Here is a 10,885-nt window from a genome sequence, read left to right as displayed (position 1 = left end):
TGGATTTCATCTGAATGAAAGTAAGGAAGGCATCAGACATGACTATGTATCTTGGCCAAGAAAAATGAGTAGGATCTCAGCCAACAGGGATAGGGGAAAGAAACCATCAGGGGCAAAAATCTGGAGGTGGCAAGCATGTGACATAGTCAGGGAATGTGATGAAAGCCCTGGTGAAAAGAGCATGGCTAGGGCTTCCCTGGTGGCACAGTGGTTGAGAGTCTGCCTGAGCCTGCCCATGCAGGGGACACGGGTTCGTGCCCCGGTCCGGGAGGATCCCACATGCCGCGGAGCGCCTGGGTCCGTGAGCCATGGCTGCTGAGCCTGCGCGTCCAGAGCCTTTGCTCCGCAATGGGAGAGGCCACAACAGTGAGAGGCCCGCATAAGACAAAAAAAAAAAAAAAAAAAAAAAAAAAAAAAGAGCAAGGCTGCACAGGTGAGAATGAGAATAGGGCACAGGTCCACTCTGAAGGCCCTTCTAGTTCTTAATGCTGTGCCTTACCTACAAATTGTATCTACAATCCTTCATTCAAGGACACACAATGCTTGTCTATACATTAACAGTCACACTGGGGTTAAAGAAGCATATGCCTCTCTATCGCACGACCCAGATTTCCTTTAACCAGTTCATATGATGTGTTTATATTTCATCTTGCATATTTTGAACATCTGCGATTCACTGAGCAAACACTTTGAACATTAACTCAATGCCCAGCATCCTCTTCATTCTTACTGCACCACAGGCCTCATGTCTTGCCCACAGGCTCTGCTTTCTCTAATCCATGTTCCCTCACCTGTGTGGCATTAATCTAATCACTCTGATTTCCTAAGCTCTCTCCCACTTCCACGGCCAGCCGTGCTTCCAGCGCAAAGTTCGTCCTCTTTAGCATGGTATTCAGCACCCTTCTCCATGGTTTGTGGTCTAACCTTCAACCTAATCTCCTGCCACTCCTCACCCCTCCATCATTAACCCTCTATCCCAAGGCCCAGCCCACACCAAACCACTCCCCAACAAAAGAGCACGTACCAGCTGACTTTCTGACAGCCCCAGACAGCTCTCACTCCTTCCTCTCACAGGTCTCTGCTCTTAACTGCGTGGCAGTACTCACCTGATCATCCAGTTACATCTGAAGCCCTTAGGTATGTTTCCCCAAGGTTCACCTGACCTGGTTTTTGTATGGCCACTCAGGCAACAAATGCATGCCTATCTAGTGACCATGCTAAAACCAGGCATGTTAAGTTGCAAATGTTGACATGGTTAGGTGGTCACTACTTACAAAGAAATGTATAGGATTTTTTTAGAATTTATTACTTAATATTCTTAAGATATCATTCACCAAATACATACTGAGCTTACCAGGGGGGAATGTGGGGAGGGATAAATGGGGGATTGGGATTGACATATACAGACTACTATATATAAAATAGATGACTAATAAGGACCTACTGTACAGCAAAGGGAGCTCTACTCAATAGTCTGTAATGACCTATATGAGAAAAGAATCTAAAAAAGAGTGGATATATGTATATGTATAACTGATTCCCTGTGCTGTACAGCAGAAAGTAACACAACATTGTAAGTCAACTATACTCCAATAAAAAATACATATTGAGCACTTCCTCTGTTCCTTGCACACACTAGGTATTGGTGATAGAGTAGCAGGCAAGACTGATGAGGAAACTGCCATAAGGAGTTTACAAAATATTCTAGGTGGAGAGACCAATCACAAAGTAATGAAATTGAAACTCTGATTAAAAATCTCCCAACAATCAAAAGTTCAGGACCAGATGGCTTCACAGGTGAATTCTATCAAACATTTAGAGAAGAGCTAACACCTACCCTTCTCAAACTCTTCCAAAAAATTGCAGAGGAAGGGACACTCCCAAACTCAATCTACAAGTCCACCACCACCCTGATACCAAAACCAGACAAAGATACAACGAAAAAAGAAAATTACAGAACAATATCACTAATGACTATAGATGGAAAAATCCTCAACAAAATACCAGCAAACAGAATCCAACAACACATTAAAAGGATCATACACTTGACCAAGTGGGATTTATCCCAGTGATGCAAGTATTCTTCAATATATGCAAATCAATCAATGTGATTCACCATATTAACAAACTGAAGGAGAAAAACTATATGATCATCTCAATAGATGCAGAAAAAGCTTTTGACAAAATTCAACACCCATTTATGATAAAAACTCTCTAGAAAGTGGGCATAAAAGAAACCTACCTCAACATAATAAAGGCCATATACGACAAACCCAGAGCAAACATCATTCTCAATGGTGAAAAACTGAAAGCATTTCCTCTAAGATCAGGAACAAGACAAGGATGTCCACTCTCAGCACTATGATTCAGCATAGTTTTGGAAGTCCTAGCCATGGCAAACAGAGAAAAGAAATAAAAGGAATACAAATTGGAAAAGAAGAAGTGAAACTGTCACTGTTTGAAGATGACATGATACTATACATAGAGAATCCTAAAGATGCCACCAGAAAACTACTAGAGCTAATCGATGAATTTGGTAAAGCTGTAGGATACAAAATTAATGCACAGAAATCTCTTGCATACCTATATGCTAAAAATGAAAGATCAGAAAGAGAAATTAAGGAAACAATTCCATTCACCATTGCAACCAAAAGAATAAAATACCTGGGAATAAATCCACCTAAGGAGGTAAAAGACCTGTACTCAGAAAACTATAAGACACTGATGAAAGAAATCAAAGACAACACAAACAGATGGAGAGATATACCATGTTCTTGGATTGGAAGAATCAATATTGTGAAATGACTATACTACCGAAAGCAATCTACAGATTTGATGCAATCCCTATCAAATTACCAATGGCATTTTTTGCAGAACTAGAACAAAAATATTAAAATTTGTATGGAGACACAAAAGACCCCAAATAGCCAAAGCAATCTTGGGGAAAAAAACAGAGCTGGAGGAATTAGACTCCCTGACTTCAGACTATACTACAAAGCTACAGTAGCCAAGAGAGTATGGTACTGGCACAAAAACAGAAATATAGATCAATGGAACAGGATAGAAAGCCCAGAGATAAACCCACACACCTATGGTCACCTAATCTATGACAAAGTTGGCAAGGATATACAATGGAGAAAAGACAGTCTCTTCAATAAGTGGTGCTGGGAAATATGTAAAAGAATGAAATTAGAACACTCCCTAACACCATACACAAAAATAAACTCAAAATGGATGAGAGTCCTAAATGTAAGACTGGACACTATAAATCTCTTATAGGAAAACATAGGAAGAACACTCTTTGACATAAATCACAGCAAGATCTTTTTTGACCCACCTCCTAGAGTATGGAAATAAAAACAAAAATAAACAAATGGGACCTAATGAAACTTAAAAGCTTTTGCACAGCAAAGGAAACTACAAACAAGACGAAAAGACAACCCTCAGAATGGGAGAAAATATTTGCAAACAAAGCAACGGACAAAGGATTAATCTCCAAAATGTATAAACAGCTCATGAAGCTCAGTATCAAAAAAACAAACAACCCGATCAAAAAGTGGGCAGAAGGGCTTCCCTGGTGGCGCAGTGGTTGAGAGTCCGCCTGCCGATGCAGGGGACACGGGTTCGTACCCCAGTCCGGGAGGATCCCACATGCCGTGGAGCGGCTGGGCCTGTGAACCATGGCCGCTGAGCCTGTGCGTCCGGAGCCTGTGCTCGGCAACGGGAGAGGCCACAACAGTGAGAGGCCCGCGTACCGCAAAAAAAAAAAAGTGGGCAGAAGACCTAAATAGACATTTTCCCAAATAAGATATACAGATGGTCAACAGGCACATGAAAAGCTGCTCAACATCACTGATTATTAGAGAAATGCAAATCAAAACTACAATGAGTTAGTTATTACCTCACACCAGTCAGAATGGCCATCAGAAAATCTGCAAACAACAAATGCTGGAGAGGGTGTGGAGAAAAGAGAACCCTCTTGCACTGCTGGTGGGATGTAAATTGATACAGCCACTATGGAGAACATTATGGAGGTTCCTTAAAAAACTAAAAATAGAATTACCATATGACCCAGCAATCCCACTACTGGGTATATACACAGAGAAAACCATAATTCAAAGACGCATGCACCCCAGTGCTCATTGCAGCACTATTTACAATAGCCTGGTCATGGAAGCAGCCTAAATGCCCGTTGACAGACAAATGGATAAAGAAGTTGTGGTACATATATACAATGGATTATTATTCAGCCATAAAAAGGAATGAAATTGGGTCACTTGTAGAGACGTGGATGGACCTAGAGACTGTCATACAGAGTGAAGTCAGAAAGAAAAACAAATATCGTATATTAATGCATACATGTGGAATCTAGAAAAATGGTACAAATGAACCAGTTTGCAGGGCAGAAATAGAGATACAGATGTAGAGAACAAACATATGGGCACTAAGGGGGCAAAACGGTGGTGGTGGGGGATGAATGGGAGATAGGGTTGACATATATATACACTAATATGTATAAAATAGATAACTAATAAGAACCTGCTGTATTAAAGAAAGTAAAATTCAAAATAACATGTTCACCTGCGGTCCGGGCGCGCGGGGCAGGCAGACGCGGGGGGCAGGGCAGAGGATGGAGGCAGCAGCGCCCTCTGCAACAGTCCGGGCTGCGCGTGAGAAGGTGGCCGTGTAGGCACGCGGGATACGTGGAGGCCGGCGGTGGCGGCCGGACCATGGCGGGAGACCGCCTTCGTCGGGCTCACCGAGGTGCGCTCTCTGAAGTCCCTGCGAGCCGTGACCCATGGGCTCGCTGAGCAACCGAGTGCTGCGCCACCAGGGGCGAGCCCGAGCCCAGCAGGAGGCGGCTTCTGGGGCTGGGGTCTCGGCCCAGAGGCTGGAGACTGGTGGCGACGCGGCCGCGCACGGCTTCTGTTACTGTTCGGGCAGCCGCAAGCGCAAGCGGAGCAGCGGGGCCTTCTGCTACTGTCACCCCGATTCCGAGACAGACGAGGATGAACAGGAAGGGGACGGGCAGCAGCGACTCGTCAACACCCCTCGGAGGAAAACACTGCAGAGTACATCCAAATATATTTATCAAACATTATTTTTAAGTGGTGAAAACAGTGACATTAAGATTTGTGCTCTAGGAGCAGAGTGGAGCTTGCACAAAATGTGTTTATGTCAATCTGGCTACTTTCCTAGTATGTTCAGTGGTTCATGGAAGGAGTCCAGCATGAGTACTATTGAACTGGAGATTCCAGACCAGAATATTGATATAGAAGCACTGCAGGTAACATTTGGGTCATTGTATCGAGATGATGTCTTTAAATAAAGCCCAGTCGAGTTATTGCCATTTTGGCAGCAGCTTGTACGCTATAGTTGGATGGTTTAATACAGCGGTGTGGTGAGACAATGAAGGAAACAATTAATGTGAAAACCCGTATGTGGCTATTACACATCGGCAGGGACCTATGGACTGGATTCTGTAAAGAAAAAGTGCCTTGAATGGCTTCTAAACAATTTGATGACTCACCAGAATGTTAAACTTTTTAAAGAACTCAGTATAAATGTCATGAAACAACTCATTGGTTCATCTAACTTATTTGTGATGCAAGTCGAGATGGATGTATACACAGCCCTTAAAAAGTGGATGTTCCCGGGCTTCCATGGTGGTGCAGTGGTTGAGAGTCTGCCTGCCGATGCAGGGGACACGGGTTTGTGCCCCGGCCCGGGAAGATCCCACATGCCACGGAGCGGCTGGGCCCGTGAGCCATGGCCGCTAAGGCTGCGGGTCCAGAGCCTGTGCTCCGCAACAGTAGAGGCCACAGCAGAGAGAGGCCCGTGTACCACACACACACAAATAAGTGGATGTTTCTTCAACTTGTGCTTTCTTGGAATGGATCTTTAAAACAGCTTTTGACTGAAACAGATGTCTGGTTTTCTAAGAGGAGAAAAGATTTTGAAGGTAGGACCTTCCTTGAAACTGAGCAAGGAAAACCATTTGTGTCAGTATTCAGACATTTAAGGTTACGGTATATTATCAGTGGTTTGGCCTCCACGAGAATTATCAAACAAGATTCTCTAGTACCTTCAGAATGGCTATCTTCTGTGTATAAACAGCAGTGGCTTGCTATGCTCCAAGCAGAACAAGACAGTGAGGTGGGGTAAGTATGGTGCATCATAGCATTGTTCATTAAATATATATATATATATATATTTTTTTTTTTTACTGAAATATAGTTATTTTATAATATTGTGTTAGTTTCAGGTGTACAGCAAAGAGATTCAGTTATATATATATATTTTTCAGATTATTTTCCATTATAGGTTATTATAAGATACTGAATATAGTTCCCTGTGCTATATAGTAAATCCTTGTTGCTTATCTGTTTTATGTATAGTAGTTTGTATCTGCTAATCTCATACTCCTAATTTATCCCACCGTCCCTCCCTTTCCCCTTTGGTAACCATAAGTTTGTTTTCTTTGTCTGTGAGTTCTTCTGTGAGTTTTTATGTAGATTCATTTGTATTATTTTTTTGGATTCCGCATATAAGTGAAATCTTTAATTGTCTTTTTCTATTTGACTTATTTCACTTAGTGTGATATTCCCTGGGTCCATCCATGTTGCTGCAAATGGCAATATTTAGTTCTTTTTTGTGACTGAGTAATACATATTCCATTGTATATAAATATGCCACATCTTCCTAAGCCAGTCATCTGTTGATGGGCCCTTGGGCTGCTTCGGTGTCTTGCTTCTTGTGGATGGTGCTGCTATGAACATTGGGGTGCATATATCTTTTTGAATTAGAGTTTTCATCTTTTGGGGATGTATGCCAAGGGGTGGAATTGCTGGGTGTGGTGGCTCTAATTTTGGTTTTTTGTGGGATCTCCATGCAGTTTTCCATAAGGGCTGCACCAGTTTACATCCCCACCAGCAGTGTGGAAGGGGTCCCTTTCCCCCACACCCTGTCCAGATTTACTGTTTGTGGACTTTTTGATGGTGGCCATTTTGACTGGTGTGGGGTGATATCTCGTGGTGGTTTTGATTTGCATTTCTCTAATGGTTATTGATGTTGAGGATCTTTCCAGGTGCCTGTTGGCCATCTGTGTGTCATCTTTGGAGGGGTGTCTGTTTGGGTCTTCTGCCCATTTTTTGATTGGGTTGTTTGTTTTATTGAGTTGTATGAGCTGTTTGTATATTTTGGATATTAGCCCCTTGTGGGTCACATCATTTGCGGATATTTTCTCCCATTCCCTAGGTTGTCTTTTCGTTTTGTTTGTGGTTTCCTTTGCAGTGCAAAAGCTTTTAAGTTTTTTTAGGTCAGGTCCCATTTGTTCATTTTTGCTTATATATCTCTTTTGCCTTGGGACACTAATCTAAGAAAATGTTGCTACAGCTTATGTCTGAGAGTGTTTTGCCTATGTTCTTTTCTGGGAGTTTTGTGGTGTCATGTCTTATACTTGGGTATTTAAGCTATTTTGAAGTTTTTTTGTGTATGGTGTGACAGAGTGTTCATATTGATTTTCATATGGCTGTCCAGTTTTCCCACCACCACTTGTTGGAGACTGTCTTTTCTCCATTGTATTAATATATTATTGCCTCCATTGTCATCATTAATTGACCACAGGTGTATGGATTTTGCTATGAATTTTTAAATGTATTCATTATGTTGAAAAACCAGTAACAGTATTAAAATCAAGAGCTGTTAGAGAAAAAAAAATGTTCTAGGTGGAAAAACAAACAAACACAAGAAAAGAAATAAACATAGCCATGGCAGGCTCCAATAAGTCCTCATCAGCAAGAAGTCATCCCAGGAAAGGATTTCACAATGGGAGGGAGCTGCTTAGATTAAGTCAAGGACGGTCTCTCCGAAGAGGTGACGTTTGCACAGACTCCTGATTGGATGCACATGAGCCAGCCATGAGAACTGGAACAAGAGCCTCTGGGACCAAGAGAAAATGCTGAGGTCCAGAGGTGGGACAGGGCTCTGTGGGTATTTGCAATAGAAAGGAGCAGAGTGTGGCTGCTTTGTAAATTTCAGAGCTGGGGAGCTAGGGCTGTCGAAATGATTCAGTGAGACAAAGGGTGTAGAGTACATAGTGGATGCTCAATAAGTGCTATCTGTCCATCAATCATCATCATCATATGAGTTTGTAGAGTTAGGAGGTAGATCATGCAGGTCACTGCAGCCCATGGTAGGAAATCTGTGTTTTAATCTAAAAAGAACTGCAAGTCATTGATGAGGAGTTTGCACGTTAAGTGACATGGTCTGATTTATTGTTTTAAAAATATCCCCGGGCTGCTCAGTGAAGAGAGATTAGAGCAGGACAAGAGTGGAAGCAGGGGGATGAGTTAGGAGGCCATTATAAGAATCTGGACACGAGGTTACACAAGGTAAAATGTTTGAACACCCATCTCTTATTTTGATCTTAATACAATTCATAAAAAATGAAATTGTGGGACTTCCCTGGTGGCGCAGTGGTTGAGAATCCGCCTGCCAATGCAGGGGACTTGGGTTTGATCCCTGGTCCAGGAAGATGCCACAGAGCAACTAAGCCCGTGCGCCATGACTACTGAGCCTGAGCTCTAGAGCCCAAAAGCCACAACTATTGAGCCCGTGTGCCACAACTACTGAAGTCTGCACGCCTAGAGCCCATGCTCCGCAACAAAGAGAAGCCACTGCAGTGAGAAGCTCGTGCACCGCAACGAAGGGTAGCCCCTGCTCGCCGCAACTAGAGAAAGCCCACACGCAGCAACGAAGACCCAACGCAGCCATAAATAAATAAATTTATTTTTTTAAAAAATGAAATCGTATGTGCTTTCGAGTTGGCTACCCACTATTTTTTTTTTTTTTTTTTTTTTTTTTTTTAGGGTACGCGGGCCTCTCACTGCCGTGGCCTCTCCCGCCGCGGAGCACAGGCTCCGGACGCGCAGGCCCAGCGGCCATGGCTCACGGGCCCAGCCGCTCCGCGGCATGCGGGATCCTCCCCGACCGGGCGCGAACCCGCGTCCCCTGCATCGGCAGGCGGACTCCCAACCACTGCGCCACCAGGGAAGCCCTGGCTACCCACTTTTGACAGAAAAGTTTGTGTCTTCTGATGTTCATCGTGTTTAATGATGAACAAATTTTTGTTGTTCTCTCAAGAATGCCACTGAGGTGTTTTCCAACACCAATGACCAATTCTGATTCTCCAGGCACCACCTGGATGTCCTACAGGTAAATTAAGTTCTGACACTACCAACCTGGAGTTAGCATCAGATCCCACAAGTTAAAGGGTTCAGTTGCACAAGACTGCCCTCACTTCAGACACCAGTCACAAGTCCTGAGGCATCTGTACTTCTGACAGACTGGCTAGAAGTTGGGAGTTCCCACCACCACCCACTCAGGTTTGATACTTTGCTAAAACGGCTCACAGAACTCAGGAAGACAGTTCATTTGCTATATTATCAACTTATTATAAAGGCTAGAACTCAGGAACAGCCAAAGGGACGAGATGAAGAGGTCCAGAAAGTGAAGGGCAGTGCATGTAGCTTTCATGTCCTATCTGGGGATGCCATCCTCCCAGTACCTGAACCAGAAGCTCTCCAAACCCTGTTATTTAGGGTTTTTTTTTTTCCTGGATGATTCATCATGTAGGCATGATGGGTTATTGACTCAATCTCTAGCCCCTCTCCCCTCCCCGGAGGCTGGGGAATGAGGCAGAAATTTCCAGGCTTCTAATCAAGATTTGGTCTTTCTGGCAACATGCCCCCATCCTGAAGCTATCTGGGGGCCCCACCAAGAGTACCTCATTAGAACAGAAAACATCCTAGCATCCTTATCACTCAGGAAATTCCAAAAGGATTTAGAAGCTCTCTGTCAGGAACTGGAAATAAAGACCAAATATATATTTCTGATTATACTACACCGACCATTGGACTAATTTGAGTATTTTATCTGATAATAACACTCTTGTTTATTGCATCTAAGGTAAAATATGTTAATAGTCTATAAAAAACTGCTCAGATCTGCTAGCATGGCATATGTCATGCCAGGTAGACTTGGTTATTTTGTAATAACTCATCGACTTCCCTGGGTATTACCCTCATAGGACTGTTAGCTTCCGAAGAACAGACCTGATGATTTTTTGTCTTTGCTTTGCCAAATGCTTAGCACAGTCCCTAGTACATAATAGGTCTTCGATAAATGTTTCCCAAATGCACCAATGAATACTATGTATTATGGACTGAATGTCTGCGTCCCCTTCCCAATTTGTATGTAGAAATTCTTCCCCCCAACATGATGGTATTAGGAGGTAGGGCCCTTGGGAGATGATTATGTCATGATTAGGTCTCATCCCTCATGGATGGGATCTGTGCCCTTATAAGAGTAGGAAATGGTCTCTCTCTGCATGCACTCCCCAAGGAAAGCCATGTGAGGACATGACCAGGAAGAGGGCCCTCAACAAGGACCTGACCAGGCTGGCACCCTGATCTCCAACCTCCAGCCTGAGAGATAAATGCCTGTTATTTAAACCACCCAGCCTGTCGCATTTTTTACAGCAATACAAGGTGACGGAGACATTATGGAAGCACCTTGGTAAGAAATGGTCCCTTCCCTCAAGGAGCTTGTAATTCATTCAGGAAGAAAATAGAGACTTGAACACTTAAATAATCATTCTTTTTGCAACCCTCACGGGAGAGAGATGCTGATGTGTGGTTAAAGCTCTTAGATTTTGGAGTTAATCTGGTCTCTAAGCACACTCGCTGTGTGCCCCTTGGTGAGTTACTACACCTCTCTGTGCTTTCCCATCACTTTCTGCGAAGGGTGGCTGGGAGAAGTAGGTAATCCACATAAAGTGCTTGGTTCAGTGCCTGGAACACAGAAAATGCTCTCAATTTAAACC

The 10,885-nt window shown here is 43.3% G+C and overlaps 1 pseudogene; it reads left to right on the top strand.

Annotated features, from left to right (window-relative positions):
- The first annotated feature begins 4,798 nt into the window (after positions 1-4,798).
- On the top strand, positions 4,799-6,165 carry LOC103078524 (germ cell-less protein-like 1; annotated as a pseudogene).
- The last annotated feature ends 4,720 nt before the right edge of the window (positions 6,166-10,885 follow it).

This window comes from Lipotes vexillifer, unplaced genomic scaffold (genome assembly GCF_000442215.2).
Source record: "Lipotes vexillifer unplaced genomic scaffold, Lipotes_vexillifer_v1.1 scaffold536, whole genome shotgun sequence".
Taxonomy (NCBI): domain Eukaryota; kingdom Metazoa; phylum Chordata; class Mammalia; order Artiodactyla; family Lipotidae; genus Lipotes; species Lipotes vexillifer.
This window is presented reverse-complemented; position numbering and strand designations above follow the sequence as displayed.